Below are 9134 nucleotides of genomic sequence, written 5' to 3' on the forward strand. Positions count from 1 at the left end.
TATTTGGGGGCCTGGAAGGAATTTTCCACCAGGCCTGATTGACAGATATAGGTTTTTTTCACCTTTGGGGTGTGAGTCACTTGCTGAGACCATGGGCTATATCTCATGGGCTATATATATCAGTTCCTGCCATTTCAGGGGCTTTGAGCATCGGTGCACCTCAGTCTCTTCTGTTCTCTTGTGGGCTATAATATTTTGATTTGGTTGTTGGGACCAATGTGGGGGTTCTGGGTTGTGTAGGAGGTGGAGGAGGAGGAGATATACAGGAAGTCAGATGATGATTTGGTGATCCCTTCTGGCCTTAAAATCTATGACTACGACTATGATTCAAATATTCCCACTTTTTCAGTGCAAGGCAGGCCCTGTTTTGTGCCCAGTCACATCCAGCTTCATGTTTTCCAAACTACTAATAGTGCATCTGCCAAATCTAGCATTTTTCCTGGAACATTACTGCTTTCTGGCACTCTTTAGATGTGCTGGAAAGTGGGAAACCAATCTATTGCTTTCTCTGGGTTCAGTTCAAGTAGCATTTCTGTGTACTAGGTAAGAACCACAGCACTAAAACATGAAAGGCCAGGGCTGGGATTTTCAAAGGCATCTGAGGGAGTTAGCTGCCAAAATCCCATTGAAATTCAGTCCATGGAATGTACGCTACTTTTGCCTGAGGGATTCTTCTTTACCGGGATCTAAGTTAAAAGGAAGCATTTAACTTATTGTGTTGGTCTCAGTTTATTCTAATGTTACTTTGCATGAGCAGAAGAAGGTCAAATTGCAATATGTTTAATGTTTCCTTTTAACCAAAGTATTTATGTCACTGTATATGCAAAATCACCATCTATTCTTCGTATTTCTTCCAACATCCTTCATGAGAGTAAGCTAGTGGGGAAATATCTTCAATATTCATAGACAGATTATTTCTCTCATACATATGTTTGGCTGCCCTTTGGCAAACATTGTTAAGTCTCCTATAGAAGGCACTCCCTAGCTCCAAGATGTGACATAATTGTTTACAATTAACTAAAGGAACTGGTTTTACCACAGTAGATTAGTATATTGTCCAAAAAAAATAACCCCCAAAAATCCCTAGTGGCAGTGATCCAATAAAAAGCTTCAAGCACAAGAGAGTTAGCCACAAACTGTGACTTCCTATTCTGGGTCATAGCTGTAGAGTACTCAGATGATCATATATTTCCAATATGTCACCACACATTAATTCCAGATTGACACACCAGATGACCAAGTTGCGTCCATGCTTTGGGCCAAAGTCTGCTGTCAGGGGTAGCGTTCTGGACTATCTCTGACTGTCAGAGGACTTGGTTCAGAGCAGCACTCAAGTCAGGTTACTCTACACTCCGTCAGGGCCAGGGGCAAGATAACACTGGTCCAAGAGTCAGGAGCCACAATCAGCTGAGAATCTCCCAATGACTCACACACTCAAATTAAATTTTGAGTGGAATTACTCCAGATTCTCAGTTGTGCCCCTGACAGTAAAATCAGTCCTTCATCTGTCAATGTAAGGTACTTCTAGGGAGATCATCATGGTCTCTTCTGAACACTGATGATAACACTTTGTGCTGTTCTAATGCCTTGCGTATGACGATCTCAAAGACTACTCAAACAAATCTTAATAAATTAAGCTGCACTGCAGCCCTGTGAGAAAGGAAGTGTTAATGTCCTGTATTTACATATGAGAACTGAGGCACAGCTTGTTATTTTTGTAGTTTATTTTAATTCCTCCATCTCCAAACGATGGTCACATAAACACCACCCTATACCGGAAACCTTCTGACCGCTATTCCTACCTACATGCCTCCAGCTTTCACTCAGACCACACCACACGGTCTATTGTCTACAGCCAAGCTCTACGATACAACCGCATTTGCTCCAACCCCTCAGACAGAGACAAACACCTACAAGATCTCTATCAAGCATTCTTACAACTACAATACCCACCTGCTGAAGTGAAGAAACAGATTGACAGAGCCAGAAGAGTACCCAGAAGTCACCTACTACAGGATAGGCCTAACAAAGAAAATAACAGAAAGCCACTAGCCGTCACCTTCAGCCCCCAACTAAAACCTCTCCAATGCATTATCAAGGATCTACAACCTATCCTGAAGGATGACCCATCACTCTCACAAATCTTGGGAGACAGGCCAGTCCTTGCCTACAGACAGCCCCCCAACCTGAAGCAAATACTCACCAGCAACCACATACCACACAACAGAACCACTAACCCAGGAACCTATCCTTGCAACAAAGCCCGTTGTCAACTGTGCCCACATATCTGTTCAGGGGACACCATCACAGGGCCTAATAACATCAGCCACACTATCAGAGGCTCGTTCACCTGCACATCCACCAATGTGATATATGCCATCATGTGCAAGCAATGCCCCTCTGCCATGTTCATTGGTCAACCTGGACAGTCTCTACGTAAAAGAATAAATGGACACAAATCAGATGTCAAGAATTATAACATTCATAAACCAGTCGGAGAACACTTCAATCTCTCTGGTCACGCGATTACAGACATGAAAGTTGCGATATTACAACAGAAAAACTTCAAAACCAGACTCCAGCGAGAGACTGCTGAATTGGAATTCATTTGCAAATTGGATACAATTAACTTAGGCTTGAATAGAGACTGGGAGTGGCTAAGTCATTATGCAAGGTAACCTATTTCCCCTTGTTTTTTCCTACCCCTCCCCCCCCCCACTGTTCCTCAGACATTCTTGTTAAACCCTGGATTTGTGCTGGAAATGGCCCACCTTGATTATCATACACACTGTAAGGAGAGTGATCACTTTAGATAAGCTATTACCAGCAGGAGAGTGGGGTGGGGGGAGAGAAAACCTTTTGTAGTGATAAACACCCATTTTTTCATGGTCTGTGTGTATAAAAACATCTTCACTATATTTTCCACTTTATGCATCTGATGAAGTGACCTGTAGCTCACGGAAGCTTATGCTCAAATAAATTGGTTAGTCTCTAAGGTGCCACAAGTACTCCTTTTCTTTTTGTGAATACAGACTAACGCGGCTGCTACTCTGAAACATCTCCAAACAGTTATTTCACCTTGTCATTTACAGTGTTAAAGCTGCAGATCGTGAGCCAGTGTAGGGCAAGCCACAATACCACATACTAATACCTCTGCATCCTGCTTCTACTAGCATTTTGAGTAATTGTACTTTATCTTTGTTTAATTGCTAAAAAACCTATTTCCTCCCATTTCAGAGAACTCACATCTCTCAGCTCACCAGACCTTCACTTCTGGACAGCAAGGCTTCGGAAGTAACTTTTTCTGTTTAGCCCCAAATGGTATCATGCTCCCGTGCCCAAATAATACAAAGTCCTAAAAAATAGAGACGCTGAACAACAGTGTGTATAATTGGTTCCAGAATTAACCCAGGAAACAGGATCTATTATTTTTGTTTGCAACCTAATTATGGAGCAACTGTTTTAAGGAAACGTATGTTTAAATAAATTGGTTAGTCTCGAAGGTGCCACAAGTACTCCTTTTCTTTCTGCGAACACAGACTAACACAGCTGCTACTCTGAAACCTGTTTTAAGGAAGAAATTTAAGTTATCTTCATTTTAAAAGTCTTCATTTTTAATCTTTTCTTGGAGTGTGTGTCATGTACTTTTATTAATTTTCTTAATGCAGTAGAATAATAATAATGAATAATAGATAAAAGACTTTAGAAGAAATAGAAGAGATGAGAAGGGGACAGATAGTTCTATGGTACAAAAGGCTTGGAAGAATTAGCTTTTTATCAGTAATTGTTGATAAAAATCAATTTCATCATACCCACAGAAACCGGAAAAAATATTTCCATCAGTAATCATCAAAATTTACATATTGGCAAACAAGAAAAATGCTGCTTAAGACCTTATTAGATTTTGATTTAAGGATATTTACTTTGTATATTTTGACCTGTAATTTTGGTAATTTGTGTTTTTGTTGGATCATATTAAAGAAGTTCTGTATTAAAATCACAAATGAATTTGATTCCCCATAGTTTAAATTCCAGGGTATTACTAATTAAGAGGTCTCTTGGCTTTCGGTACTGTTTCTCTCCCTCTATGTGTGAAACTTGCAAGCTGCTAATTGCATTAGTACATTCTAAGACAGAGTCTGTTCTCAAAGCAATTCACCCAGAGAGATACTCAAAGCAATACTCTGTAACAACAGAAGCAGCACCCAGAGATTCCCCGCCTTTTTGTTGTATTAACAATTGTGATTAAAATAGAGATAGAGGATGTATGTGGATGGATGCTTGGTGTGGATAATAACTGAATGATCAGGGAGGTGCCAGCCTAAGAATCAGTGTCCATTGGCTGAAGAAGGCGTCAAGTGGAAATAACCAGAGGACCCCCTGGAGGGCAGACTGGAATCCACCCAACAGCCTCAAGAATGGGAGAACCAAAGAACAAGATAAAATCTAGCAGTACGGAGCTGTCACAGGAATGTGCTATCTGCTGATTGATTCAGCAACAGCATGACGAAGCAATTCCCATAGACTGGCATAGGAAGAAATTCCTATAAAAATGGACTCTAGAAAGTGAGAACTTTGGGGTCTGATTCTGCAAACCAACTCCCAGGAGCATCAGATGAGCATCTGAAAAGGCCCTGCTCCCTCCTCATGTCCAGGCCACCTGGCCAGTGGCTTGGCATGAGCAACTCTAAGTCTGGTAACGATGATAACAACCTTGCAGAATCTGTGTGTGTGTGTGTGTGTGTGTGTTTGTATGAATGAATGAATGTGTGAATAAATGTGAGATTGAATGGAATGTTATAGCTATAACTAACTGCTTACTATGATTCTTTCTGTATTCACAATAAATGTGGTATTTTGCCTTTTTCCCTTTTATAAGATCCTGCAGGTTTTTAATTTATTGGTATAACATTTTAACGGTTATAAAGCTTTAACTTCTTGAATCTCAAAATCTACTGTCATTAAATAATTATTGTTTGACCCCATGTGATGGGCTCTCAACCCCAGACAGGACTGGAAGCTGTTAAGGTGGCCAGGTAGGCCTATTAGCTCACAGACTCAAACTTTCAGGATGCACCTGAAGAAAGAGCCAGGGAGCAGGGAAGTGATTGCAAGCAGGTCCAGCTGTGTACGAATAAGCGGGGCCTATAAAGCCAAGAAGCTGGTAACAGACAGGGGCAGCTGCTGGGAAAAGGCAGTCACTCCCTGGGAAGAGGGAGGAGGTTTTGGAGGCAGTACACTCAGGGAAAGGAGGGGAGCCAGAGTGATAGGAAGCAGTCCAGGGAATGAGCAGTGAGGGCTGAGAGAGGAAAGCCGAGAACTGCTGGGTTGAATGTCACTGAACTGGAACCCAGAGTAGAGGGTGTGTCTGGGTTCCCCCACCCACCACTGGGGAAGTGGCACAAGCAGGGTAGTGAATGGAAAGACTGCCTGAGTCACTGTGAGAATGGAAGGATTGTACCCGGCAGGGGGAACGTTGAGTGACCTAGCTGGAGGACTGAGTCACTAAGAGGATGCTGCTGTTCCTGGATGAGAGAGGAGCTGCGGACCTGAGAGAGAGGTGCAGCGATACAAAGGGGTGTTGACCTCAAGAGCTAATCCCCAGAGTGACTAGGAGGAGGTGCCAGACAAGTGGTGAGTAGAGCACCCTGTGACATCCCTTCCCCCAATAATTTCCCACAACTGTGAAAATGTAAGTCAATAAAAAATTAAAGTAAAAATAAACATTAATATTATCTATCAAAACTATAAAAAATAAATCAAATTCTGCCAAGCCTAACTCTGACACTGGCAGTAGTAAATATGCAGTGCAAATTAGCATATGTTCATTGTAGCAGGAAAATCCTTGATCAGTTCACTTACACTGCATGGATTGGCGTTTCTTGCAACGGCAGAGTTATAAATAGAGGACAAGGTGGGTGAGGTAATCTCTTTTATTGGACCAACTTCTGTTGGTGAGAGACAAGCTTTTGAGCTTAAACCGTGTTCTTCTTCAGGTAATTTATTTTCTGTGTAAGCTTAAAAGCTCGTCTCTCACTCCAACAGAAGTTGGTCCAATAAAAGATATTACCTCACCCACCTTGCCATGCTTATACACTGTCTTTAGTCAAAAGAGCTATAATACATTTAACATTAGCTAGTACTAGCTTCTAAATGAAATGAAATGAAAAGAACCAACAATCAATCAAAGCTTCCATAAGATGAATGTTAAAAGCATTTATTTTTCTATGTGTGGCTTCAATGGGATATTGATCATTTCATTACCATGCATGTCAAAATAGCTTATTCTCGTGTTGCCACTTCTGAGAACAACAGTTTATTTCTTCTGGTACTTCAAAAATGCTAAATCTGTGGCCTTGGAAAAAGACTACATACTTTGCTTAGCGTCTGACTTTTCTCACTGGTGTGTTCTCTTCAGTTATTCATCTAGCAATGAAAAGAAATCACCAGGTCACAAATACAGGAACTGCTCCTGAAGGCTGCAGAGCAGACAAAGTTTCCATTTAATGGGAGTCTTTGCTAGTGTTAGCAAAAATTGCAGGAGTGGGTCCAAAAAAAGAAAATTGTGGACAGACCAGCTTAAAGAAAATACATTATTGCGACCTTTCCATTTCTGCATGATAAGAATGAAAGTAAATAAAATAACATGGCTCTATATATGCATAGAGCCCTGCAAATCCATGGATATTTGCTTTTTATCTGCAGATATCCATGGATCATTTTTACCCTATTGTTTTAGGGTAACATTATATACTTTCATATCTTTTAAAAATTTAAATTAAAATCATAAGTTATTTAGAAAAAAGGAACAAGATGGGTACATGACTGAATCGTTTGCAATTGTCTTTTTAATTTACCATGCAGAATAATTTGTCATGTAATTTCGGCAAATAATTCTCAAACATTTCCAATATTCAAAATTAGGTTATGTTGGTTAGTTTTGATTGGTCACATGGTATGATTCTTTTCCTGGATTGCATGAGCAGAACTCTTAGAATCAGAATTCCAATATAACTGTTCAGCTATTAATTCAAAAGGCACTTTCCACAAATATCCTTCAATATATTCTTAACATTTATCATTTTTCTTTCCATTGCTACCAGTAAAATTAATCACTAAAATATTATAGAAAACATACACAAAACAGACAAGAACTCCACTGGATGAGGAAACCACTCTCACCAAAGTCTCACGAACTTCCTAGTTCAGAAACCAGTCTCTATTCTCATCCCGTTTAACCTGTCAGCCACTGTTGGCTTCCATGACCCTATTCTCCCCTGGTTCTCCTCCTATCTCTTTAACTGTGCCATCAGTGTGATCTTCAGAGGATCCTCATCATCATTCCTCCAGCTTTCTGTGGTGGTCCCACAGGGCTCTGCCCTTGATCTCCTCCCCTCTCCCTCTACACTTTATCTCTGGGTAATCTCATCTGCAGACAAATTCAGCTACCATCTCTATGCTGACAACCCACAGATTTCTCTATTCCAGACCAGTCTCCTGTCCAAACTAAAATCTTAGCGTGTCTCTCTGACATCTCCTTGTGGATGTCTAGCCACCAGCTCAAGCTCAACATGGCTAAAACAGAGCTCCAAGCCATTCCCCAACTCTCCCAACCACTTGCTTTCTCAATTGCTGAACACAACACCACCACCCTGCCTGTCGCCCAGAGCTGTAACCTAAGCTTCAACTCAGAACTCTGTCTAGGTCCTCACATCCAGGCTATGTCTAAATCTTGCTGATTCTTTCTGCAAAACATCACTAAGATACAATCATTTCTACCCATCCAAGCAGCTAAAACTCTCATCCAGGCACTCATCATCTCACATCTCAATTACTGCCCATCCTTCTCTCTGGCCTTGACAAACTAATCTTACCTCACTTACATCCATTCAGAATGCTGCTGCAAAGGTCATTCTCCTAGCCTGTCGCTTTGACCATGTCACCCTTCTCTGAGTCCCTCCACTGGAGCCCCTTTCTCTATGACATTAAACATAAGCTGCTTGCATTAATTTTCAAGCTCCTTTATGGTCTATCCCCACCCTACTTGTCATCCCTCATTCACTATCAAGATGTTGACTGTCCCCTCCAATCAGCCCATGGTGTCAGCCTCCATCACCCACCGGTTAAATTCCCTAAAAGCCCCTTTGTGCTTTCTGCCATGCTGGCCCTTGTGCTTGGGAGGATCACCCCATAAACATGTGCAAAATTACCACATTCTCCTCCTTCAAAACCCTCCTTTGCTGTGATACCTACAAAACACCTGACTGCTGGTGTGCTGAGACCTCTGCCTATCGTGCTGACCAATACTGTCTCATTGTTTCCTTGTATTCCCCCATCAAGCTGTCTGTACCCATCTCTTGTTTTTTATCTTATGCTTAGATTGTGTGCCTCTTGGGGCAGGGACCATTTTGTTCTGTGTTTGTACAGCACCTAGCACAATGAGGTCCTGGTCCATGACTGAGGGATCCAGGTGCTATGTTAACACTAATATTAAATGAACAATCCAAGCAAATTCATTTTTAAATGCAAGGAAATGGTCACGGTGAATTCTTTTCATTATCTGCCCCACTCTAGAATCCAGGAGTCAGGGGAAAGACACTTTTGCCCCATCCTCTCCTCAAACCAAGTGGTCTTGCAAGCAGGTGCACAGGGCTGCAGCACCACTGAAGTTTGGCCATGAAGGCTGCTTCACCATGACAGAGAGGCAGCTGGGCCAAACCCAAATGGCAATGCCACTCCACACACCAGGTCACAATGTTCAGAGCAGGGAGCAGGACCCAGCCTCATGGGACACTGTTGCTGCAGGGTACACTGACTCTCTAACCCTTCCTCCCCCCTGTGGTAATTTTTTGGAAGGATGGGAGGGGCTCATTTTCAGATTTTGCCGCACGTCCCCAAAAAGCTCTATGGCCCTGCTAGAATCAAATCAAAGAACCTCTGAAACCAACGTAGCTGCCTACACTAACAGTGAAGTTTTGGCTCATTTCGGAGTGCACAGGTGACATATACAATACCCAGCAATGGATCATATAACAAACATGAATAAGGAACAAACATTAATCAAGCTCATCCAACCTTCTAATGATCAAGACAGAGCCGCTGTTTATGACAACTGACTTGTGAAACCGATGTAA

This window comes from Lepidochelys kempii, chromosome 11 (assembly GCF_965140285.1).
Source record: "Lepidochelys kempii isolate rLepKem1 chromosome 11, rLepKem1.hap1, whole genome shotgun sequence".
In the NCBI taxonomy this organism is placed as follows: Eukaryota; Metazoa; Chordata; order Testudines; family Cheloniidae; genus Lepidochelys; species Lepidochelys kempii.